Source organism: Rhinopithecus roxellana, chromosome 4 (genome assembly GCF_007565055.1).
Source record: "Rhinopithecus roxellana isolate Shanxi Qingling chromosome 4, ASM756505v1, whole genome shotgun sequence".
Lineage (NCBI taxonomy): Eukaryota > Metazoa > Chordata > Mammalia > Primates > Cercopithecidae > Rhinopithecus > Rhinopithecus roxellana.
In genome coordinates, this window is record NC_044552.1 from 9,665,874 (window position 1) to 9,693,354 (window position 27,481).

At 41.0% G+C, this 27,481-nt stretch overlaps 1 protein-coding gene across 1 annotated transcript in view; it reads left to right on the plus strand.

Moving 5' to 3' along the window:
• The first annotated feature begins 2,915 nt into the window (after nt 1-2,915).
• OFCC1 (orofacial cleft 1 candidate 1) overlaps nt 2,916-27,481 on the plus strand; it is a 449,171-nt gene continuing 424,605 nt past the window's right edge. The window contains exon 1 of the mRNA XM_030929143.1: nt 2,916-3,160. The gene's annotated coding sequence lies outside the window, so the exon portion shown is untranslated. The remainder of the gene's footprint in view (nt 3,161-27,481) is intronic.

Below are 27,481 nucleotides of genomic sequence, written 5' to 3' on the forward strand. Positions count from 1 at the left end.
AACTATTAAATTAGCAAATATTTTCAATAATGATATTAGTAGGGTAGAGGTTGTCAGATATCCTTAACAAGAAAATAAATTGATAAAACATTTTCTGAACAACACTTTGAAAATATATCACCTTTCGGCAGGAACCGCCATCTTCCAGTAATTTGCCAAGATGACGAACACAAAGGGAAAGAGGAGAGGCATCCAATGTATGTTCTCTAGGCCTTTTAGAAAACATGGAGTTGTTCCTTTGGCCACGTATATGTGAATCTATAAGAAAGATGACACTGTAAGCATCAAGGGAATGGGTCCTGTTCAAAAAGGAATGTCCCCAAATGTTACCATGGCTAAACTGGAAGAGCTACAATGTTCCCCAGCATGCTGTTGACATTGTTGTAAACAAACAAGTTAAGGGCAAGATTCTTGCCAAGAGAATTAATGTGCATACTGAGCACATTAAACTCTCTAAGAGCCAAGCTGGCTTCCTGAAACACGTGAAGGAAAATGATCAGAAAAAGAAAGAAGCCAAAGAGAATGGTGCCTGGGTTCAACTGAAGCACCAGCCTGCTCCACCCAGAGAAGCACACTTTATGAGAGCCAGTGGGAAGGAGTCTGAGCTGCTGAAACCTCTTCCCTATGAATTCATGGCATCATAGGTGTTAACAAAGTAAAAGACCTCTGGATTGTAAAAAAAAAAAAAAAAGAAAAAGAAAAAGAAAAAGAAAAATAGAAAATATGTCAAGTACGCTCTTGCACACACATGTTTATAGCAGCACAATTCACAACTGCAAAAATATGGAACCAGTCCAAATGCCCATCAGTCAATGAGTGGATAAAGAAAAAGTGGTATACGTATACCTTGGAATACTACTCAACCATAAAAAGGAACAAAAGAATGGCATTTGCAGCAACCTGGATGGAATTAGAGACCATTATTCTAAGTGAAGTAACTCAGGAATGGAAAGCCAAACATAGTATGTGGGAGCTGAACTATGAGGATGCAAAGGCATAAGACTGGTAAGATAGACTTTGGGGACTCAGCGGGAAGGGTGAGAGGGCGGTGAGGGATAAAAGACTACACACTGGGTACTGTGTACACTGCATGGGTAATGGGTGCACCAAAATCTCAGAAATCACCACTAAAGAACTTATTCATGTAACCAAACACTGCCTGTTCCCCCAAAACCCACTGAAATAAATAAATTTTTAAAAAAAGAGAGAAAAAAGAATAACAGCAAAGTAATGTCAAAAAATATGTTAAGTATCCTTAAAAATTGTATACTTTTTAAGAAAGGCATTTGTCCTCAAAAACAAAGTTCTGTTTTCAGAAATGAAAAGTTCATACAAAGATTTATGTATAAAGCTATTTAATGCATTGAACATAGAAATTAAAAGTAGAGGCAAATCAACTGATCACATACATCTATAACATCTATATCAGGTGGAACATAAGTAATTGTAGAAGAGGATGGAAAATTCTCGAAATATTTTTTTGAATAAATGCAGCATGAGATGGAATTGTGTAATCGGATTTGACAAATGCTTCTCAAAATGACTGAAAGGAACTAACTACTAGTTATCTCTGGTTATTATGAATGAATTTAAATTTTGTTATGTTTACCTGTCTTTTTTAAGTTCTCTACAATGAAAATACTATACAATGAGAGAAGGAATATAAGTGAGTAGTTGAGAATTAGCTCCTGATGCCAGTTCTGGCCCCATCACTTACTATTTAACCTGAGGCAAGTTATTGAGCCTCTCTGTGCCTCGGTTTCCTCATCTGTAAAATTGGGTAACACTAGTACAAACACTCAATAGGGTTTTTATGACAGTAAATGATTCAATCACATAAACCTTTAGGACAGTTTCAGGGACAGTGTAAGTGCTCAAAAGTGTTAACTGTTCTTAATTTTTTAGAAATCACAAAAAAATTTTAAATTATGCAATCTGTCTCTTTCTCAAAGAACACTTTAGTAAACATGTATGCATAGAACTCCCCCTCCTCAATTTTAAGTTTTTTCCTTGGGATAAATTCTCAGAAATGAAATTCCTAAATCCTTCATAATTTTTGCTGAAATTCTTTCCAAAGCTGCTATAAGACATTTTCATGCCAAAAATATGTGACATCACCTGTTTTAGAAAACTCTTACTAAGTTATTATTTAAAAAATAGGTATGTGATGAAGGAAAATGGCTAATATTTTTAATTTAAATTTCTTTGATAATTTTTGAAATTAATCATTGTTATGCTTACTATTGCTAAACTTTCTTTTTTGTAAAATCATTCCTATCCTTAACTTACTTAATTATTGATATATTAGTGTTTTTCTTATTGACATGTATAAACTCCTCACATGGTAGAAATATTAAGCAACTTTCTGACATAGCAGCTCTGAAGATTTTTCTCATTTGTGGAATTATTACTATTTTTTGGTTTGATATAAAGAAATTTAAATATCTTATTGTCAAATCTATCCCACTTTTGCTTGGCAAATGTTGGGATTGATTTTAAATTTAACAACTTCAGCTGAGATTTTTGACATAGTTCTATGTTACTACATTAGCCCTTAAAAGCTTTGCAGCGATCGCTATAGGGAATGACATTTTTTAATTTTGGAAGAGAACTTTTGCTCACTAAGGTGACTGGCCAGGAAGCATGAGTGAGCTTGGTTCATTAATCAGTCTGAAAGATTTCTAAAAATTCTGCGTCATCAGGCAGAATCTTCAAGGTGGTAGCTTACACCCTTATCCCCTTCAAAGTACAAAAACATAGGTTCCTCTCACTAATCACTAGGTAAATGTCCCCAGGGTAGGCAAACTATGACTGAGGCCACATTGACCTCTACCTTGTCAGATTAGGCTAGAAACCACGTGGCATACCTCCCTTATAGTGGTTTGATCAAATGGTCAAGTCCCACAGCACGAAACTGTGGCATGTGATGTTTACATGATCCTAGGAAGAAAATGGACGAGCCGACTGTTTCAGGCAGAAACCTGTTGACAAGAGCTTAAGTAAGTCTCCATGTACATCGAGTACTTTGGAGACACCAAAGGTGTAACTTTCAAGGGCAAAGACCTCAGGACAAAGCAACTTGAAGAAGTCAGGAACTAAAGACGGGACATTTGGTTCAAAACTTGAAGTGGCTCCCCCACGCCCCAAGATTGCATGACAGGTCAGTTTGTGTTTTGATTCCTCAGTTTCTCCATGCTTCTTCCTCTTGTTGCCATGTCCTTCCAGAAATATCCTGAATTCTCAAAGCTAAGTGATAGTGAGTGTATGTTAGAAAGCCGTCCCTGCCAAAATAAAAGGTTATTTATAACAGCAAAAGGTCACTTAGTTCATCAGTATCTAAAGAAGTGGCCACTCGTCTGGACATTTTATTATAAATGAAGGCACTTTCCTTGAATGTTGACCCTCTGCCTTGCTTTGTAGTGGGCTACCTCATCTATGTTACCTCTTGTCTTTCTTTCTTTTTTTTTTTTTTTGAGACGGAGTCTCACTCTGTCGCCCAGGCTGGAGTGCAGTGGCCAGATCTCGACCCACTGAAAGCTCCGCCTGCCGGGTTCACGCCATTCTCCGGCCTCAGCCTCCCGAGTGGCTGGGACTACAGGCGCCCGCTACCACGCCCGGCTAGTTTTTTGTATTTTTAGTAGAGACGGGGTTTCACCGTGTTAGCCAGGATGGTCTCCATCTCCTGACCTCGTGATCCGCCCGCCTTGGCCTCCCAAAGTGCTGGGATTACAGGCGTGAGCCACCGTGCTCGGCTGTTACCTCTTTTCTAACTATTGTTCACTAAACTGTACGAGCAAACTTAATCTCTTCTTAGGCATATTATACAATAATGACAACACATTACACAAAAATGGTCTAAAATATTTTTCTTTTTGTCTTCAAATATTCTCCCCTGATACACTCATGAATCTCTTTGACAGCACCATTGTGGGATAACATTGACACTCACGCCATCAGAAATGAATGGAAGCTGACAACATGTTTTAACCTAAATTGTAAAGACTGTTGTCTGGCTATTCAAGTCAAAAACAGAGTTTACATAACCACCTAGCATGGTTTCTGGTTATGTAAAATGTGACTGAGTATCTGAATCCTGGATCAAAAGCTTCCTCCACATGAATGGTTCAGTTAGGAGGGGGAAGAAAACCCACGATTGAACTTTGCCAATGAAAGCATGGATCATTTCACATTTTGCTTTGTGAAAGAGCAGAAAGTAAAGACAAATGAGGAATATGCACGGGGCACATCAGAACACCAGGTCAGTGGAAAAAATAAGCCTGGAAAATGTGGGGGAGAGAAGCGAATGACTCAAAGGAAAGTCACGAGGACCTGGCAAGCTTTCAAGAGAAGTTGAATAACAGGAGAAGAGAGGTGCTTGACTTGGGGACGAACAACTCAAAAAATCTCTACGTTTAGTTCCTCAAGGGTTTCTTGAGCATTTTCTAGGAGCTATGCATCTTGTAGGCCCAAAGTACTGGGCACGGGGGACATACAAAGAAATATGTGTTTTCATCCTTGACTTTGCAGAGCTACTGCAGGTTTGAAGCACAAAGCCTTCATGGGCGATAAATAAACATCAGCGGGGGGGGGGGGGGGGGGGGGGCGGGTGGTTCTGATTGAAAACTATGAATGCCCAACATGCAGGACAGTGAATACCTACACTATGGGCTATCAGGGATAGGAGAGATAGACACTTACCTGGAGTCTGAGATGGGCATTGAAATAATGGGGGCAATTTGGGCAGAAGGAAGACACAATGTCCCAGGAGGGAGTGAGCCCAGGCATAGGTTTAGAGATGGGGACAAGCTTAGCAAGTGTGGGTGCACGGCCAGGAGACCTGCCTGGCAGGGATGAAGGCTGCGCATGGTGACCAGACTGAAGATCATGTGGGGTGATAGAATGAAGAGTATGGCCGTGAAACAATGTGTAGCAGAAACCAAAAAGTCACAGTTGTAGTGACACTAGATGTACCCTAAGGGTACAATGTCAAATGATGAAAATTGAGCTGAAAAGTGGCATAAAAACAGGTGCTTGTAGTTTTAAGAATCAGTGGACACCAATCATTAAAAAGTCAGGAAACAACAGGTGCTGGAGAGGATGTGGAGAAATAGGAACACTTTTACACTGTTGGTGGGACTGTAAACTGGTTCAACCATTGTGGAAAACAGTATGGTGATTCCTCAAGGATCTAGAACAAGAAATACCATATGACCCAGCCATCCCATTACTGGGTATATACCCAAAGGATTATAAATCATGCTGCTATAAAGACACATGCACACTATGTTTATTGCAGCACTATTCACAATAGCAAAGACTTGGAATCAACCCAAATGTCCATCTGTGACAGACTGGATTAAGAAAATGTGGCACATATACACCATGGAATACTATGCAGCCATGAAAAAGAATGAGTTCGTGTCCTCTGTAGGGACATGGATGCAGCTGGAAACCATCATTCTCAGCAAACTATCTCAAGAACAGAAAACCAAACACCGCATATTCTCACTCATAGGTGGGAACTGAACAATGAGATCACTTGGACTCGGGAAGGGGAACATCATGCACCGGGGCCTATTATGGGCGTGGGGGGAGGGGGGAGGGGGGAGGGATGGCATTGGGAGTTATACCTGATGTAAATGACGAGTTGATGGGTGCTGATGAGTTGGTGGGTGCAGCACACCAACATGACACATGTATACATATGTAACAAACCTGCACGTTGTGCACATGTACCCTAGAACTTAAAGTATAATAATAATAATAAAAAAAGAATCAGTGGGCACCGAATGCATCATGTGATCAACAGCAAATCATTAACTTATTTGGGCCTCAATATTCTCACCTGTAAAATGGGGCTAGTAACTTCTGTCATACGGTTGTTCAATTAATAATACTGGGTTAATATATAAATGTGCTTATAAAATGTAATGCAAATATAAATTATTAGGGCAGGGCTGTGGTGAAATGTAAAAGTGTGGGCTTTGAAGTCAGATAACCCTAGGCAAAAATTCTTGCTCCTCCACTTACTTTTTGTCCTCAGGCAAATTATTTAACCCCCTGAAACCTCAGATTTATCCATTTAAAATTGAGGGTAATACTATAATATCTATTCGCAGAATGGTGGGTGATTAGAGGAAACATTTAGAAAGTGTCTAGCATAAAATGACTCCTTAGCAGAGGTAACTCTTGTTATAATTTAGTCCTTGCTAGAGGGAACCTGCCTACTTATTAAGAAAGATTAGTCCCCTGGCTTTGCATGAATGGAGGGAAATTGAACAGAGGTCGGATAAATTGTTTCAGATGGTGGAGTTTCAGTGGGGAGTGAGTCAGGTTAGTACGTGTCCCTAAAACAACTGGGTGAAGAGAGCTGAGGCCAGCTGGGGATGTCAGAGCACAGATGACTCTAGGGTCTCTATGTTGAAAGAGGGTGGGCTGGCAATTTAATTAGAAAAGGGAGTAAGCATCTTGAAGTAGCTTTCATGTAGAAATCATGTTGACTTGACTTGGATGTATATTTATTTGGGGGGTGGCTTGGAAGGCTGACAAAGATGAAAATTCTGAATTCTCCAAGAGATATCCTGGGTCCTGACACCTTTCCAGAGTGGAAATGTACACATAATACATTTCAGTTATTGGGAATATGCTGTTTACCAGTATCAAAGTACAGTTAACCCTTGAAAAACACGAGTGTGAACTTGCGAGGGTCCACTGATGCATGGGTTTTCTTCTCCCTCTGCCACTCCCGAGACAGCAAGACCAACCCCTCCTCTGCCTCCTCCTCCTCAGCCTACTCAACATGAAGATGACGAGGAAGGGGATCTAATTCCGCTTCATGAATAGTAAATACATTTTCTCTGATGATTTTTAAAACATTTTTTCCTTGAGTTTACTTTACTGTAAGAATACAGCATATAATACATATAATATATATAATATGTGTTAATCACCTATTTATGTTTTTGGTAAGGCTTTTAGTCAGCTGTCCTCTGTTAGTTGTTAGGTTTTGGGGGAGTTATGTGTGGATTTTCAACTCTGTCAGGGGATTGGTCCCCCTAGTCTCCCCATTGTTCAAGGGTCAACTGTAATATGTGTATATGGTAACAATATCATGGTATCAGTGGTAACAATGTAAATGGTATCTAGGAGCTTGAGACTTCTAAGATCTCAATTCAGCAGCCTTCTGCTCCTTTGCTTCCTTTCTTTTTCTTTTTTTTTGGAGACAGGGTCTTGCTCTGTCATCCAGGCTGGAGTGCAGTGGAGGTGCAGTCTGTAACTCCTGGGCTCAAGTGATCCTCCTGCTTCAATCTCTCAAGTATCTGGGACCACAGATGTGCCTCATCATGCTCAGCTAATTTTTAAATTTTTTGTAGAGACAGAGTCTCACTATGTTGTCCAGGCTGGTCTCAAACTCCTAGCCTCAAGTGATCCGCCTGCCTTGGCCTTCCAAAGTGTTGGGATTACAGGCGTGAGTCACAGCGCTCAGCCTGCTCTGTTTGTTTATTCCTTCTTCCCTTAAGGTGATCAATTAAAATATTACTGGTTTCTGTTCTTTCCGCTGGTAGTTTTTTCAGACTCCTGCTAGTTAAATGTTAGATCTCATGAATGACTTTTCTAGTCTCCTATTTATCTTACCGTGTATATTCTGGGAGAGTTCCTCAACTTTATTTTAGAAACCTGACTTTTCTTTTTAATCTAAGCAATTATACTTTTAATTCTTCAAAATTTATTTCTTGTTCTCTGATTGTTCCTTTTTCATAGCTTCTTATCATTATTTTCTAGATGTAATAGTATCTTTGATCTCTCTTTATAAGAAATGGATTCTTTAAAAGTGTCTCTTCTGCTTTTGCAATTTTCTGTTTCCTCTGGGTTAGTTATTTTGCTGAGTTATCTTGATCTTTTGTTGTTGTTGTTGCTGTGTTCTTTTTCTAGAGCTGGTGGTCCTTGGTCGTATGTCTTCACCTAAGAAGAAAGCTTGGGGTGGTTGGTTTGGGTTTCATCCATCGCGTGGATGTGCAATGGCTTCTCATTGGGAAGCTGGCATACTTGTTTTGTGGGAAGGTCTTATTCAGGTATTGTATTAGTCTGTTCTCATACTACTATGAAGAAATACCCGAGACTGGGTAATGTATAAAGAAAAAGAGGTTTAATGGACTCACAGTTCACATGGCTGAGGAGGCTTCACAATGATTGTGGATGGTGAAGAAGGAGGAAAGGCCCATCTTACATGGTGGCAGGCAAGAGAGCATGTACAGGAGAACCGGCCTTTATAAAACCATCAGATCTCGTGAGACTTATTCAATATCATGCGAACAGCACAGGAAAAACCTGCTCCCATGAGTCAGTTACCTCCCACCAGCTCCCTCCCATGACATGTGGGGATTATGGGAGCTACAATTCAAGATGAGATTTGGGTGGGGACACAGCCAAACTGTATCAGGGATGTCAGAGTCAATCCCCCTAGTTAAGCATTAGCTTTCCTCAGATAATTTGTTCACTGGCTTTGCAGAAGTGTTGATATTTTACTCCAAAGAAAACTTGCTCTCTGAAAACAAGAGAGGGAAGAGGAGGATGAGGATGAGGATTTGGGCTGGTGCATGTGCACAATTTAGAGATACCCCACTAACCCCCTACCTCTCACTCCTGCCTGGGTAAAATCTGCTGGCTCTGGACCTAGAGCCCTCTTTAGGGCTTGAGGTTCTGCTGGGCAGACTCTATCCTAATCCTTTTCTCCTCCCTTAAGTGTAGTGGCTTCCTGAACCTCTTTCTTCTGTCTACCTATCCCTATCCATGTTCCATGTTCCATGTTCCAGAAATTTGTTGAAATTGGTTGAACTCTCTGTATTGGTGACTGTCCTATTCTCTTCATTTTTATGACAGATTCCTTTCTGTACCTCTATACTTTTATTCAGGGGTTTTTGGGAGGGACCCGAGGCAGATACATTTGCATGGTCTGCATTTGGAATGAGAGGCACTGCAGGAAATAGTTGATATCCACACTGCAGCCTGGCCAAGCAGGTGCACTATTTTTATTTCACAAATGAAGACACAAAAGAATCAGCATGATTAAGTAACTTATCCCAACCTTACAGAGCTAACAAATGGCTAGGCTGATATTCAAACTGATTATGACACTTTAAAATACTCTTATTTCTCTCACAAAGGGCAGATTTGTAGTGATCACTTCCTCAAAATGTGTAAGTGAGAGTTACTCTTTCATTGCAATCATTGAAAGACAGGGTGGGCTTTGAGAGAGAGCACAGATCGGGGGCTATGTGGGTGGTTGTGGCTCCTGCATGCTTCTTTTCAGGCAGAGACCTAAGTTCTAGTCCTCTGGACTAGACATTCTGCTAAAGCACAGCCTTTGGCACATTTTCAGTTTTGTTTCTTTATCTAGAAAGCAAAAAGTTTTGATAATATAGTTGTTAATGTTTCTTTGACATGGAACATTCTAGAATTCTCTTGAGTGTTGCTGCAGGTTTTCAGAATTTCCTAATGGTTGGTTTCCAAGAGAAGCAGAGTACTCTCCCTTTCTTCTATGCAAAAGCCAAGACAGAGCAGAGAAAAAGGTATAGCAATGAAGATAAAGCTCCATTCCTTGTCAAAGGCATTTGTGAGGTAGCTACAGGTGCAAATTGCTCTATGCCTTAGGCTCCCACCCCTTCTTAGATAGGGGCAGTGCTGGATTTCCCAGGGAGCTAATGAAACCTAAACATGAGGGCTTCTCTCTCATATGGGACACTTCCAATATTTTATTTTAAATTCTGTATTCTGAAAGAGGGACCCCAGATGGTATAAACTTCAGGCCGTACAAAGCCAGGATCCTCCCACAGTTGGCAGGAGGGTGGTGTGTCAGTGATGGAGAGAGAGTATCAGCTTCCTTTGGGTGTGGGGTCTGAGAAAGCACAGCACAAAAGGAAATGGGAAACTGACAATCATCTACTGAGTGTGATGCCAAGTCAAAAAATTCAGACACAACATCCAGTTCAGTCTTGATTTATCTCCATGGCCCGATGTTCTATTACTCGGGCTAACTTCACTTCCATTTCTACAGGCCCAGTTTGTGCTGAAGCCCAGGAGGCTGTCTACACCAGGGGAGAACTGGGAGGTGCTCCTAAGAAGCTTCTTTCTTCTTTATTTTTGGGAAACATGCTTACAGCTGAGGACCAGGCAGAATAGTTTAAGTTGGAAATGTAAAGTGGCAATTCTCTGCATTTAGTTGATCCTGGCCCTGTGGGAGTAGCTTAGCTGAAATGTGGTAGAATATTTTCTCTTGGTAGATTACAAGTTTCAAAAATATCTTCCATGCATCAGAATTTTCTAAATGCATCCCTGCTTACAGTGAGGTGGAGGGAACAAATTTCACTCAGGAAATTCTGGTCATTTGAAAAAGAAACTCTTAGGGGACTTGCTAGAAAATTGGAAAAGGGGAAAGGTAGATCAAAGTATATATTAGAGTCTGCAAAATTATCAGGTTCCAGGCCCATGATGTAGTGTGATAACAACCAAGGAAAATATGGAAGTAAGGGCAGTAGGCTTGGTATTAAGCCATGCTGAGCAAAAATTGTTTTTCTCAACATTTCCTTAAGTAAACCACCTATGCTAAAGTCAAGTATTAAGATTTTAGCACAATGGTCCAGGGGTATTTTTACGTAGTTCTTGAGGCTTTAATAGTTGTGCAAATCATTCACTACCATGTGAGAGTCTCTGGCACTGCCAATATCTTGGTTAGAAATCTTTTGATTACAGGTGAGAGAAAAATAAACCCAAATCAGCATATGCAATCACGTAATTGGAGAGTGCGGGGCAGCATACTAAGATGGATTTCGCAGCTCAAACAATGTCATTAGGAGGGGATTCTCTTTTCCTCATCTCATGGTTTTTTCCATGTGTGGGTATTGGTAGTGGCTGGATGGCTCCAGCAGCTCTATCTCAAGTTTATTCACTGAGGTACCAAGTTTAGGAGATGCCACTGAAGCAATCATATTGGAGAGTATATCAGTTAGGATTCTGCTTGATGAAAGTCATAGAAAACCCAAGTCAAACTAGACTTGGCAGAAACAGTGTGTTGGCTCACATAACTGGAAGCCTATGGAAGCTCTGATTTGGGATAGAGTCTGCTTTAAACCTCTAACAACATCCACGAGATTTCTGTCTTGTCTGTGCTTTCTGTAGGTGCCAGCTGCCTTCACCCAGTGACTCCTTTCATGGGTCAAGAAGGCTGAAGCAACCTACACCCCTCTGCCTCTTGTCCTCCCACTACCAAGTCCAAAAGAAGAGTGGTAACTTTTCTTTGGCTGGGTTCATGTTATCCTTGAAGAAATCATCTTGCCAGGCAGATGGCCGATCTGGACTAAAGTAAGACTATCATGGTCTATTGGTTGAAACTGGGACAACACCATCCAAACTTCTCAACTGAAAACTCGGCTCTGTAACCAGAAGGAACAGGTGTGGATAGTGGGCAGCAAACCACAAATGCCTGCTATCAAACAAATGCCCATGACAAGAGTTGTGTTTTGTTAGTGATCAGAACATTAGCAGAGGAAAAAAGGTAAAGAGAAGTTGTATTTATCATGGTTCTGCAGAGAAACAGAACCAATAGGATATGCTCTATAGATCTATTTATCTATCTGTCTATCGATCTATCTATCCATCCATCCATCACATGAGGTTTACAAGGAATTGGCTTATGCAATTATGGAGACTGAGAAGTCCCACGATCTGCTGTCTGCAATCTGGGGATGCAGAAAAGCTGGTGGTATTAATATCATTCCAGTCCAAGTCCAAAGGCTGAGAACCAGGAGTGCTGACGGTGTAAGTCCCAGACCAAGGGCAGGAAAAGACCAATGTCCTAGCTGAAGTAATCTAGCAGAGACAGAGAATTCCTCCTTTGTTTGCCTCTTTGCTCTGTTCAGGCCCTGATGGGTTGAATGAAACCCATCCACCATGGGAAGGACAATCTACTTTACTCAGTCCACCCATTTGAGTGCTAACCTCTCCCAGAAACACCCACACAGACACATCCACAATAATGTTTAACCAGACTCTGAGCATCCCGTGGTCCAGTCACGCTAACACCTGAAATTAACCATCCCAGAATGTGTCCTGGGATTAGTTTCAATAGTGATGGCACCAGGTTGAAGAGGCCAAAGAAGAGACCCAGACCCAACAAATGAGACATGAAGTTTGATTAGCAAGAAACTTATAGACAAGGTGGTCCAGTGGCAGCTGTCTAGACAGGAGAACCACCTTACCTATAGTCCAGTGGTGGTGGGCTAGACAGAACTGCCTTACCTACAGTCCCGTGGCAGTGATTGTACAGGAAAATGGCCTTACCTATACTCCAGTGACAGTGACTATAGAGGAGATCTGCCTTACCTACAGTCCAGTGGTGGTGACTGTACAGAAAAACCACCTAGCCTACAGTCCAGTGGTGGTGACTGTACAGAAAAACCACCTTGCCTACAGTCCAGTGGTGGTGACTGTACAGAAAAACCACCTTGCCTACAGTACAGTGGTGGCAGACTATACAGGAGAACCACCTACAGTACACTGGTGGTGACTGTACAGGACAACTGCCTTACCTACAGTACAGTTGTGGTGACAGTACAGGAGAACTACCTTACCTACAGTCCATTGGTGGTGACTGTACAGGAGAACCACTTTACCTACAGTCCAGTGATGGTGACTATACAGGAGAACCACTTTACCTACAGTCCATTGGTGGTGACTGTAAGGAGAACCACCTTACCTACAGTCCATTGGTGGTGACTGTACAGGAGAACTGCCTTATCTACAGTACAGTTGTGGTGACTGTATCAGAGAACTGCCTTACCTACAGTACAGTTGTGGTGACTGTACAGGAGAACCGCTTTACCTACAATACAGTTGTGACCGTATGGGAGAACTGCCTTACCTACAGTCCAGTTGTGGTGACTGCACGGGAGAACTGCCTTACCTACAATCCAGTGGAGGTGACTGTACAGGAGAACCACCTTACCTACAGTCCAGTAGCAGCAGCCTAGGCAGCATCACAACTGTTTGCAAAGAACATGTGGTTTATACAGCATTTTTCACTCAGCACCCTCCCTCTAACAACCACCTGGCAACCTTCATTTAACCCAAAACAAAGGGCTTCCATCCCCTGTATACCCATGTTTTATGGGATGGGATGGCCCCGGGCCTTAGATGTTCCTCATAGATAAGGAATGAAACTCTGCGTTAGCCACTCCCTAATTCCTTAGCTTGGAACTCCGAACACACATTCAACTGCAGGGCCATGCAGGGTCATTATTAGGGTAGGCTTAAGTTAACTTATCACTGTCAGGTGTGTCTACATACAGAAGGGTGAGAGAAAAAGAAAGAAAATACGCATTTATGAAGTGCCTACTGTATCACCTAAGAATGTCAGGCATTCTTAGATCCTCCCAACAACTTCAGTTACAGATGGAATAAAGTATCCTGTCCAAAAACACATAGCCAGAGGGATGGAGGCAGCTTTCAAAAGCAGGATTGCCTCCTTCAAAGCCCATCAGGGAAGCTCTGCTGAAGTAAGAACACAAAAGCCTGGATTTGAATTACACAATCAGAGCAGTGTCATATGTATAGCTATATCACCACCCCAGTGGTTCTCAAAGTGTGCCTTTCAGAGCGTAGGCAAGGTCCTTCTTTTTTCAGTCGTATCTGTATGAAGCCAAGTTTTCTTCAGCTATTTCAGCCAAAACAACACATCGCAGAGGCAGAGGCCGATAGGAAAATCCAGCTGTCTTCTATTAAGCAAGGTATTTCGTAAAGATGTCATATAAAATTTGCAAACGATGTAAAATAATGACACTGCAAATTTTCTTTGGTTTTGGAAAATAGTTATTTTTTAAAATAAAATGTATGTCATTTGTGTTAATATGTAATGTATTCACTATAGTTATTTTGGGTTATTTAATGGATGAAAAAATTTTAAAACTTCTCTTTTAATTTCTAATATGATAAATATCAATAGGTATAATTTCCATAAACAAAAGCTCTTTGGGGGTCCTCTGTACATGTTAAAGAGATGCTGAGGTCAAAAGATTTGAGGAGTGCTGCATATAAAGGTGGCAGGTCTCAAAATATAATCCTCAGGTGGAAGTTTTCAGGTATCTGACCTTAACATTGCATTTTCTTGCATGGACTTTGCTTTTCAAACAGTTGGACTTTTGTCTTTTAAAAATGACTGAGTCTATTTTTTAAGGTAAAAAATACCCTGGAAAACTAGAACATGAATTTTTTTATTGAATTTTTTTTACATGAATATTTTTTCATGACTTTTCGCCGGGCGCAGTGGCTCAAGCCTGTAATCCCAGCACTTAGGGAGGCTGAGGCGGGAGGATAACGAGGTCAGGAGATCAAGACCATCCTGGCTAACACGGTGAAATCCCGTCTCTACTAAAAATATAAAAAATTAGCTGGGCGTGGTGGCGGGCGCCTAGTTCCAGCTACTCGGCAGGCTGAGGCAGGAGAATGGCGTGAACCTGGGAGGCGGAGCTTGCAGTGAGCCCAGATCGCGCCATTTCACTCCAGCCTGGGAGACAGAGCGAGACTCCGTCTCAAAAAAAAAAAAAAAAAAGATTAGTTTTAAGTTCAAGGGTACGTGTGCAGGTTTTTTATATGGTAAACTTGTATCATGGGGGTTTGTTGCACAGATGATTTCAGCATCTGGATATTAAGCTGAGTACCCACTAGCTATTTTTTCTGATCCTCTCCCTCCTGCTACCCTCCACTCTCCCCCCTCTGACAGGCTCCAGTGTGGTAGTCTCCTCTGTGTGTCCATGTGTTCTCATCATTCAGCTCCCACTTGTAAGTGAGAACATGTGGTATTTGGTTTTCTGTTCCTGCATTTGTTTGCTAAGAATAACGACCTCCAGCTCCATCCATGTTCCTGCAAAGGACATGATCTCCTCCTTTTTTTATGGCTGCATAGTATTCCACGGTGTATATGTACCACATGTTCTTTATCCAGTCTACCACTGAAGGGCATTTAGGTTAAAATCAAATTAGATGCCCGAGCATGAATTCTTGATAGCTCTTTATCATCCGCTGTGTTGAAAGCACGTTCCCACCTAAGCTTACTTTAAAAATAAAAGGCAGAATGCTTGATGAACACTTGGGGAATGGAGTCACTGAGACATGGGGTCAGCAGAGTGGGTCAATAACATCATGTGCCCCAGTGGAACAGCATGATCTTAGCAGGAAGTGTTACGTGGAATGCACTTTTTCAGTGAAAAAGAGCCAAGGAAGAGTTAGTGTCCATAAGGAAACTAATGACTGTGATGCAGCATGTTTTCCATTTTTATTTAATTTTTCATCTCACTTTGTTTTACTCAACCTTTGCCAGAAGGGGTCAAAAGGGAGAAAGCAAGCATGCAGAAAGAATATGAAACTGAAGACCAGGAAATCCGCAAGTTAGATAATAGTTTCTTTTCTTTTTTTCTTTCTTTCTTTTTTTTTTTTTTAAGATGGAGTCTTGCACTGTCACCCAGGTTGGAGTGCAATGGCACGATCTTGGCTCATTGCAACCTCTGCCTTCCTGGTTCAAGCAATTCTCCTGCCTCAGCCTCCTGAGTAGTTGGGATTACAGGTGCCCACCACCACGCTTGGCTAATTTTTGTATTTTTAGTAGAGACGGGATTTTGCCACGTTGGTCAGGCTGGTCTTGAACTCCTGACTTCAGGTGATCCACCTGCCTTGGCCTCTCAAAGTGCTGGGATTACAAGCGTAAGCCATCGCGCCTGGCCCTTTTCTTTCTTTTTTCTTTTTTTTTTGAGATGGAGTCTTGCTCTGTTGCCCAGGCTGGAGTGCAGTGGTATGATCTTGGTTCACTGCAACCTCTGCCTCCTAGTTTCAAGTGATTCTCCTGGCTCAGCCTCCCGAGTAGCTGGGATTATTGGCATGCGCCACCACGTCCGGCTAATTTTTGTATTTTTAGTAGAGATGGGGTTTCTCCATGTTGGCCAGGCTGGTCTTGACCTCAGGTGATCTGCCCGCCTCGGCCTCCCAAAGTGCTGGTATTACAGACGTGAGCCACCGCGTCTGGCCTAGTTTCTTGAATAATCAAGAATTGTGGGTATTTCTAGATCTGGAAGACTGGAGGACACTTTACTGTTTTATGAAAGCTCTAATGGTAGAGGCTCTTTTAAGATTTTTTAACAATTGGGAGTATTATTTTCCAGCTTAGTAAGTTAAAATTATTAAGTTAAGTTTAGCCTTCAAAGCAAATTCCAGATTGTTTGATTTGTCATGCAAAGTGCTGGATGTTTTATCATATAAAAAAACAGAACTGTTTATTGGTTTTTGGACTAAGTTAAGCCCATTTCACATTTTTGTGAAAAGGCAAAAGTTCATTTTATTTTTGCAAATCACATGTACAAGTTTTTCTGAATAAAAAGTCCAAATTTAAGAATGTAGGAAGCAGAGGCTCACTGGATTTTGCTGCTTAGGAAGCTTAAATAGATGTGGCTGTGAGCTGATCTCTACACCCTGGACATCTTGATGGCCAGGTTTTTCCAATTGAAATTGAGGCATCATGGTTGGGGCTTTTAGATAGAATAGGATAGAGTAGCCTGAGGGATTTGGGAAAGAACTGACTGAATCCTGGAGGAAGTAGAGGGACTTGAAACCTGCAAAAGAACACACAGTGTGATAGAAATGGGGTATATTTTAGGGACAATCTGGGCTCAGTGGAAAGAAGTCGAGGCAATAACTAACTATATTGCATCTCTAAAACTGTTCTTACGATTTAGTAACCATTTGGAATTTAATTTAATTTTACTTTTTACTATCACTGGTTTTAAGGTCTCTATGAGGTATACTGTGAGAAACAAAATATAAATGCTATGGTCCTGGCCTTTAAGAAATCTACAATCCAGAAAAATACCAAGAAACATCTCCAAATGTTTACTATCTAGGATAGTGTGATAATACTAAATTAAAGGCACTGTGTGCTTTGGGATTGCATAAAAAGGAGAGGTGTATATCCATTAGGAGATTTGGGGAAGTTTTGATAGTGTAGGTATATTTAAATTGGATTTTATTAAGGATGAGGTTTCAAATGGAGAAAATGGATGGAAGGGCATTTCCGACGAGTGATTGATTAAACAGTGTCAGTGGGTATAGTGTTTGGGGCACAGTTTGGACAATTGTAGGGTGTCTGACCTAACCCTGGCCTCAGTTAAGGATGACCAGTCCACTCACGATAATGGATGGACCAAGGCAGACATGTGGCCCCTACTGGCCAGGCTGGTTGGACCAGAGAGGGGCAGCTGATCCAAAAGCAGCCAACCCATGGCTGGCCTGGGTCCTGACCTGTTTTGCACAAATAGGGAAGAACTGGGTTGGTTGGAGTCTCATTCCTGAAAAATTGCATCCTGAAATGAAGAAAATCGACAGTTAGGTTTGCAAAGTGAAGCTCAGAGGATGTGTGCACTGGGAGAAATGAGGTAGAGAAGGGCATTATGAGGAAGAGGTGTATGAAGATGAAGTTATTACAAATCAGACACTACATATTAGGAAAAAGTGTATATAATAAACAGTGGGGAAGCCAGAGGATAACTGTTATTATGTGTGCTGGTCTGAGTAAATCCAACGAGACCCCAACTAAGCCGTCTTATATGATTGGAACAGAGGGAAAATGATGGGTGTGTAGAGTGGTGGCAATGTAGGTTGGTGCCACTTTGTGAAGGTTAAGGCATTCTATACACATCTTGAGTGCTTTTGTCTGTTTCTTAGCCAGGCATTTTTAATTAAGTGATGCATAAGGCCAGGTGCGGTGGCTTATGTCTGTAATCCCAGCATTTTGGGAGGCCAAGGTGCACAAATCTCCTGAAGTCGGGAGTTCGAGACCAGCCTAACCAACATGGAGAACCCGCCCCCCCTCCCCACCGTCTCTACTAAAAAAAATACAAAATCTATCTAGGCGTGGTGGTGCATGCCTGTAATCTCAGCTACTTGGGAGGCTGAGGCAGGAGAATTGCTTGAACCTGGGAGGCAGAGGTTGCGGTTAGAAGAGATCATGTCATTGCACTTCAGCCTGGGCAACAAGAGCAAAACTCCCCCTAAAAAAAAAAAAAAAAAAAAAAAAAAAGGATGCATAAGACAGTCTCCGTTCTCAAGGAATTTATAATACAGAATCTGTTGGAGATAATATAGCCACACAAATAGCTATCATTGAAGACTGACAGATAAAATACTAATCTACCAAAGAAGTATGGCTCCTGTGGTGGAGGAGAGGGGCTGTCTAGGAAGACTTCATGGAGGAGATGGCAATGCTAAGGACTTTAAACGTTATTTTGATTCCACGAAGAAGTTTTGAGCAGGAAAATAATGACTATATATATGTTAGAGAAAGGTGACTCTGGTCTAAGGATAATTGGATGAAAAGGAGGCTGTAATAAAGGAGACTGGTTTCAATGGTTGGGAGGATAATTCAGTAGGAGGGAGACATAGTTGTTTCATCTCACGGTTGTGAGAACCCAACCCTGGCCTGTTCTAATGGAAAGCATCTGGCTTACTGAGATGTTTTCAGCTCTGGGCTCAAATAAGTAAAGGAGAACTCAGTAGACCGAGGAGGCAAAATAGCAAAATTGGCCTTACTGAGACAGTATGAGCTGTTACCTATGTAATGTTTTTAGAAGTTGTATGGATGCTGGAAAAACTTGCTGCCTGTAACTATCAGCTTCGTTAATTTGCCATAGGTGCCTAAAATCCCCTCATTGGTGATCTCTTCCTTTGTGGTTAAGCCTTGTTCTCTTCTGGGAGTGGTGGTGATGTTGGGGGTGGGGGTAGGAGGGATGTTTATTCCGAAGAGGTTAAATTAGTGTAGTACTCTATTTGTCAAGACTCTTGGTTGCAAGTAACAGAAAACCCAGCTCAAAGAGGCTTAATCAGACACCTGGATCATTGGAACCAGGTATTGGAGCCATGTCAGGAGGACACATCTCCCCATCTCTTGAATCTGCTTTTTGCTCTGCTCACTTCATTTAGGCAGTCTTGTCCCCAAATGGTAGCAAGATGGTTCTCTCAGCAGCACCAGTAGAAGGAGAGCAGTGTTTTTCTTGTGGCCTTTGGAGATGTTCCAGAGGGAACTGCTTACTTGGTTGACTTTGTTTACATGCCCTTTCCTAAACGGTCACTGTGGCCAACAGATGGAGCACATGGCTTGGGTGCTCAGTCATGGGTCCACCCTGGATTCTGAAGGTGGAGTCAGTTCCACCTCAACCGCAGGCAGAGAGTGAGGATGGGATAGTTCCCCAGAGAAAGCAGGCTGCTACCAGAAAAAAGGTTTATAGAGCAGGTAAAGAACAGATTCTACCGCAGCTGTTAATGTTTATGGGCAAATGTGCCTATTGGATTGCCCGTCTAGGACAGTAAAAACTAAAGGCCCAGAAAGCGGTGTGAGGGGCAGAGGGGAGCTGGAGTCCCAGGAAGGAGAGGTTGGAGCTGCCAAAGACACTAGACACAACTTTGCCTCGGACAGGTCAAAGCCTAGGTGGGTCCCTGAGAGTTACTATTACCATCATGGGAAAAGAACACCTTTAAGAGTCCACAGGTAGAATTGAAAACGACTAAGCGAATGGAGAACTCTTACAGAATGTATCAGCTGCTCAATGAGCCATGACAATGTTCTGAATTGAAATGTTTTTCTTGATTTTCTTGGGTTTTGGTATCTGTTATATGTATGACTTGCGTTTTTCTTGCTGCAGGTGTGATTTTATATTTAAAAGGATAATAATTTTTATCCTTGAAGTTTATTTATTTATTGTTTGTTTTATTGTATGTTGTTACTTTGTGAAAATCAAGGGAATTTTTTTTTCCTTAAGGCATTGTTTCCTTATTTCAACATCTTTTTTTGTTTGTTTGTTTTTGGCTTGCCTGCAGTTTTGGTGAAAAGAATGTAACATGGTAGGATTTGGTGTGCTTTCATGTTGTTTATGCTTGCCTATGATGAATGCCACTCATACCAATTCCCTCATAAAGGCAAGTCACCAGAGAACCCTCCCCCATCCCAAAACCATGCCTGTGGTTGGAGTCCCCCGGGAGCTTACAGTGGCTGAGCTGGGAGCGGGGTGAGCCTGCACATACCTTGTAGCAAGTCACATCCAGAAATCTTGCTATTCTTTTCTCAGCTGAAGAAATATGTTTCATTAAGCTTTGGCTGCCAATTTCGTCCACAAACTTTGGAAGCTGACAGTTGGGTTTTAAAGACTAATTATTTTCCCCTAAGCAGTGTGTCATCAGTTTCCCTGACTGCCTGCAGATGAACCTTGGCCTCTGGCCAGGCTTCTTCCTAGGGTAACTGCCTTCTACCTAAAGATCAGGCTCTTGGCTCTAGCTCCACAATTCTCAGTTTCAGAGTTGCTCTGACTTCTGAAGCCAATAACCATTTATTGAGGTCAGCACTGTCTAAGACAGCAGCCACAATCCACTTGTGGCTATTGAACATTTGAAATGTGCTTAGTCCAAGCTGAGGTGTGCTCCAAGTGTAAAATACACATCAGATTTTAAAGACTTGGTATGTTATAAATTGAATTGTGTCCCCCCACCTCACAAAATCCATGTGTTGAAGCCCTAACCCCTAATGGGAGGTTTGAAGGAAGAAAGCAATTAAGCCTAAATGAGTTTATAAGGGTGGGGTCCTCATAGGAATAGTGCCTTTATAAGAAAAGACACAGAGAGCTCTCTCTCTGCTATGTGAGCACACTGCAAGAAGGCGGCTGTCTGCAAGTCAGGAAGAGAGCCCTCACAAGAACCTAACTCTAGTAGTACCTAAATCTGGGACTTTCAGCCTCCAGAGTTTGAGAGAATAAATTTCTGTTGTTTGTGCTACTCAATCTATACCATTTTTATTTTGGCAGGTGTAGCAAACTAATATATAGTATGAATAAATAATGTAAAATATCTAGTTAATATTTTTGTGTTGATGATATAGTAAAATAATAAAATACATTATTACAATTAATTTTACCTTTTTTATTTCACTTTTTAAAAAGTGGCTATGAGAAAATTTTATATTATACATGTGTCTTCCATTACAGGACACTGGTAACCTAGAGCCATGGGTTATTATTAAATTGTCTTTAATTGTCCTATCAGATTATTGTTTAATCTTTGTTCATGAGGGATCTCTAAACTTCTCTTTGGTTTATGTAATTTTCTATTTCTTTTTTCTTTAAGAGAGAGAAGATTAAAATAAAACAAAATAAGAAAGAACAAACACATAGAAACCAAAAGAACACAAGCGACATAAACCCTGCTATATTTCGTGGTGTTAATATTTTTTGATTAAAAGGATTTATCTCCTTTTGATCTCTTTTCTGCCTTATTTCTTCCATATTGAAGCCAACATTGGAACAAATTTTAACATTCATAGTATAAAATGACCAATCCTATGAGAAAAACAAATCTGTAGGGAGTTGGGGGAGTTTCTGCATTCTCAGCACTGAGTCTTTCGTGGGGGATGGGATGGTTATGGTTAGGAAACAAGGCAGAGAATCTTCTGTTTTCTTTTCAATAGGCCACGGCTGAACTCAGCTTTGGGGAGGGTTACCTGTTAAGGCTTCTCTGGCTAGAAGTAGGGAAGGTTCTGCCAAGCTCTGTTGGATACATCCTTAGCCACACCAAATGGGCCTCTGAATAGGCCCAGAAAATTGCTCATGTCACCTGTAGTGGGGGGAACATCTTGCCAACAGCAGAGCAAAGTGTAAAGTATCCTGGGTTAATGTATATACTTTGGGCAGGTCTACCTTTAGTAAGAAAGCTTCTGGTACCAAGTTTTGCTACTGGAATTTACGGTCTTCACAAGTAAAGGCATTTCTGTTTATTCTGAAGTCCAATTTGTTTAGTGTATTTCCTGCTTTTCTTGAATTTTATCATTGGCAACAAATATTGCCAGTTGTTTACCTTGACCTGACAGATTTATTTGGTTGACTTTTTGAAAAATGTCTGCCAAGTAACCAAATCAGAATAACCATGATCTGCTGTCAGTTATTCTTCCAAGTACCAATGATGTTCCATGAATAGTGACTAATGTGACTTGCAACTCAAATGATCCCAGAAGTCAAGCATTATTCTTTGTCATGCAGCTGACGCACTTTAGGTCTGATTCACACTTCTTCAAATATAATACAGTATTTTAAAAATGTATATGCAAGTGTTCAGATTTAGTCAGTTCATTTTTACTGCTGCATCAGGGCCATTAGTAAGTAAAAAACCCCCTCCCACCTCGCCCCAACCCACCTGTGGCTGGTAGTGAAGAATACAATGACTGCTAGTTTAATTTAGTACCATTCCTTGATTTGTGCTGAGTGGCCAGTAGTTTTACCCGTTGCTTTTGTACCATGAATGCAAATGTCAACACAGTACAAAATGAAAATAGTATCTTTATTTTATTATGAAAATAGTTTTGAACTCCAAGACCCCCAAAGCGTCCTCAGGGACTCCTTGGGGGCTGAAATTAACTCATTGAAAAGTATTTTTCCAAAGTGTATTGCAAATGGAGGGTAATTCTCCTTCTAAAAATTAAAAATCATATTAAGATAATTCATTGTTGGAAATGCTGAAGCAGACTCCAGAACACCTGGGTGGGAATGTTGTCTAGGGAATGCCCACATCTCTCAGAAGACGGAACTCAACAATCGTTACAGTGTCCTTCAGTTTGACGATTTTTGTGCTGTGTGGTGACAACTATTTCCCAAGGCTGGTTCAGCATAATGGGTCAGTTTCCTTCCTAGTTTTGATAGGAAGGTGGAGATTACTCTTTAGAATCCCTGAATGACTGTAAGTTCTTCTCTATTCATGAGAAATCTAATAGGTCCTGCAGCCTCAAAATCTGAATTAGCTTGGATGATTTAGATCAGCTGTAGTTACTTTGAGGCTGCTAATAGACTCCTTGGCTATTTGTAGTTACAGGTGAAGTAGGGGATTCAACTTGGCACAATTGCTTAATTGGGATTGGAGCATGGGCTTTGTAAAGACTGAGAAGAGATGCGAAGGCTGTGTTTTCCATTCTTCCACACAAGACAGCATTTGTTTTGTCACACATTTGTTTGAATTAAAAATATTAATTGACAACATTGCTCTGAGAAATTGTTTGATATCTCAGTAGAAATCCTAACACATTTTGGAAAGTACTCACCTACATCATATTTTAAAGTAAAGAAGTAAATAGGCAAAATGGAAATTATTTCCATATCGGCATACTACACATCGAATTTGTACATTGCCCTGCGTGTACAAGGAAATGAAGAGTCTAGAATTCAGTCTCAAGAGACATATCTATCTATCTTTTGACTTAGGATTGTCTTGGCAATGCGGGCTCTTTTTTGGTTCCATATGAACTTTAAAGCAGTTTTTTCCAATTCTGTGAAGAAAGTCATTGGTAGCTTAATGGGGATGGCATTGAATCTATAAATTACCTTGGGCAGTATGGCCATTTTCATGATCTTGATTCTTCCTATCCATGAGCATGGTATGTTCTTCCCTTTGTTTGTGCCCTCTTTTATTTCACTGAGCAGTGGTTTGTAGTTCTCCTTGAAGGGGTCCTTTACATCTCTTATAAGTTGGATTCCTAGGTATTTTATTCTCTTTGAAGCAATTGTGAATGGAAGTTCATTCATGATTTGGCTCGCTGTTTGTCTGTTACTGGTGTATAAGAATGCTTGTGATTTTTGCACATTAATTTTGTATCCTGAGACTTTGCTGAAGTTGCTTATCAGCTTAAGGAGATTTTGGGCAGAGATGATGGGGTTTTCTAAATATACAGTCATGTCATCTGCAAACAGGGACAATTTGACTTCTTCTTTTCCTAACTGAATACCCTTAATTTCTTTCTCTTGCCTGATTGCCCTAACCAGAACTTCCAACACTATGTTGAATAGGAGTGGTGAGAGAGGGTATCCCTGTCTTGTGCCAGTTTTCAAAGGGAATGCTTCCAGTTTTTGCCCATTCAGTATGATATTGGCTGTGGGTTTGTCATAAATAGCTCTTATTATTTTGAGATATGTCCCATCAATACCTAATTTATTGAGAGTTTTTAGCATGAAGGGCTGCTGAATTTTGTCAAAGGCCTTTTCTGCATCTATTGAGATAATCGTGTGGTTTTTGTCTTTGGTTCTGTTTTTTTTTTTTTTTTTTTTTTTTTTTTGAGACGGAGTCTCGCTCTGTCACCCAGGCTGGAGTGCAGTGGCCGGATCTCAGCTCACTGCAAGCTCCACCTCCCGGGTTTACGCTATTCTCCTGCCTCAGCCTCCCGAGTAGCTGGGACTACAGGTGCCCGCCACCGCGCCCGGCTAGTTTCTTGTGTTTTTTTAGTAGAGACGGGGTTTCACCATGTTAGCCAGGATGGTCTCGATCTCCTGACCTTGTGATGCGCCCGTCTCGGCCTCCCAAAGTGCTGGGATTACAGGCTTGAGCCACCTCGCCCGGCCTTTTGGTTCTGTTTATATGCTGGATTACATTTATTGATTTGCGTATGTTGAACCAGCCTTGTATCCCAGGGATGAAGCCCACTTGATCATGGTGGATAAGCTTTTTGATGTGCTGCTGGATTCGGTTTGCCAGTATTTTATTGAGGATTTTTGCATCAATGTTCATCAGGGATATTGGTCTAAAATTCTCTTTTTTTGTTGTGTCTCTGCCAGGTTTTGGTATCAGGATGATGTTGGTCCTCATAAAAAGAGTTAGGGAGGATTCCCTCTTTTTCTATTCGTTGGAATAGTTTCAGAAGGAATGGTACCAACTCCTCCTTGTACCTCTGGTAGAATTCGGCTGTGAATCCGTCTGGTCCTGGACTTCTTTTGGTTGGTAGGATATTAATTATTGTCTCAATTTCAGAGCCTGCTATTGGTCTACTCAGGGATTCCACTTCTTCTGGGTTTAGTCTTGGGAGAGTGTAAGTGTCCAGGAAATTATCCATTTCTTCTAGGTTTTCTAGTTTATTTGCTTAGAGGTGTTTATAGTATTCTCTGATGGTAGTTTGTATTTCTGTGGGGTCAGTGGTGATATCCCCTTTATCATTTTTTATTGCGTCTATTTGATTCTTCTCTCTTTCTTTTTTATTAGTCTTGCTAGCAGTCTATCAATTTTGTTGATCTTTTCAAAAAACCAGCTCAAAATTCATTGATTTTTTGGAGGGTTTTTTGTCTCTATCTCCTTCAGTTCTGCTCTGATCTTAGTTATTTCTTGCCTTCTGCTAGCTTTTGAATGTGTTTGCTCTTGCTTCTCTAGTTCTTTTAGTTGCGATGTTAGGGTGTCAATTTTAGATCTTTCCTGCTTTCTCTTGTGGGCATTTAGTGCTATAAATTTCTCTCTACACGCTGCTTTAAATGTGTCCCAGAGATTCTGGTATGTTGTATCTTTGTTCTCATTGGTTTCAAAGAACATCTTTATTTCTGCCTTCATTTCATTATGTACCCAGTAGTCATTCAGGATCAGGTTGTTCAGTTTCCATGTAGTTGAGTGGTTTTGATTGATTTTCTTAGTCCTGAGTTCTAATTTGATTGCACTGTGGTCTGAGAGACAGTTTGTTATAATTTCTGTTGTTCTACATTTGCTGAGGAGTGCTTTACTTCCAACTATGTGGTCAATTTTGGAATAAGTGTGATGTGGTGCTGAGAAGAATGTATGTTCTGTTGATTTGGGGTGGAGAGTTCTGTAGATGTCTATTAGGTCTGCTTGGTGCAGAGATGAGTTCAATTCCTGGATATCCTTGTTAACTTTCTGTTTTGTTGATCTGTCTAATGTTGACAGTGGGTTGTTGAATCTCCCATTATTATTGTATGGGAGTCTAAGTCTCTTTGTAAGTCTCTAAGGACCTGCTTTATGAATCTGGGTGCTCCTGTATTGAGTGCATATATATTTAGGATAGTTAGCTCTTCCTGTTGAATTGATCTCTTTACCATTAAGTGATGGCCTTCTTTGTCTCTTTTGATCTTTGATGGTTTAAAGTCTGTTTTATCAGAGACTAGGATTGCAACCCCTGCTTTTTTGTGTTCTCCATTTGCTTGGTAGATCTTTCTCCATCCCTTTATTTTGAGCCTATGTGTGTCTGCATGTGAGTTGGGTCTCCTGAATACAGCACACTGATGGGTCTTGACTCTTTATCCAATTTGCCAGTCTGTGTCTTTTAATTGGATCATTTAGTCCATTTACATTTAAGGTTAATATTGTTATGTGTGAACTTGACCCTGTCATTGTGATATTAGCAGGTTATTTTGCTTGTTAGTTGATGCAGTGTTTTCCTAGCATTGATGGTCTTTACATTTTGGAATGTTTTTGCAATGGCTGGTACTGGTTGTTCCTTTCCATGTTTAGTGCTTCCTTCAGGGTCTCTTGTAGAGCAGGCCTGGTGGTGACTAAATCTCTAAGCATTTGCTTGTCTGTAAAGGATTTTATTTCTCCTTCACTTATGAAACTTAGTTTGGCTGGATGTGAAATTCTGGGTTGAAAATTCTTTTCTTTAAGAATGTTGAATATTGGCCCCCACTCTCTTCTGGCTTGGAGAGTTTCTGCCGAGAGATCTGCTGTTAGTCTGATGGGCTTCCCTTTGTGGGTAACCCGACCTTTTTCTCTGGCTGCCCTTAACATTTTTTCCTTCATTTCAACTTTGGTGAATCTGACAATTATGTGTCTTGGAGTTGCTCTTCTCAAGGAGTATCTTTGTGGCATTCTCCGTATTTCCTGCATTTGAATGTTGGCCTGCCTTACTAGGTTGGGGAAGTTCTTCTGGATGATATCCTGAAGTGTGTTTTCCAACTTGGTTCCATTTCCCCCTCACTTTCAGGCACCCCAATCAGATGTAGATTTGGTCTTTTCACACAATCCCATATTTCTTGGAGGCTTTGTTCATTTCTTTTTCCTCTTTTTTCTCTAGACTTCTCTTCTCGCTTCGTTTCATTCATTTGATCTTCAATCATTGATACTCTTTCTTCCAGTTGATTGAGTCGGTTACTGAAGCTTGTGCATTTGTCACATATTTCTCGTGTCATGGTTTTTATCTCTGTCAGTTCGTTTATGGCCTTCTCTGCATTGATTATTCTAGTTATCCATTCTTCCATTCTTTATTCAAGATTTTTAGTTTCTTTGCACTGGTTACATAGTTCCTCCTTTAGCTCTGGGAAGTTTGATCGACTGAAGCCTTCTTCTCTCAACTCGTCAAAGTCATTCTCCGTCCGGCTTTGATCCGTTGCTGATGATGAGCTGTGTTCCTTTGGAGGGTGAGATGTGCTCTGATTTTTTGTATTTCCAGCTTTTCTGCCCTGCTTTTTTCCCATCTTTGTGGTTTTATCTGCCTTTGGTCTTTGATGACGGTGACAAACTGATGGGGTTTTGGTGTGGGTGTCCTTTCTGTTTGTTAGTTTTCCTTCTAACAGTCAGGACCCTCAGCTGTAGGTCTGTTGGAATTTGCTTGAGGTCCACTCCAGACCCTGTTTGCCTGGGTATCAGCAGCAGAGGC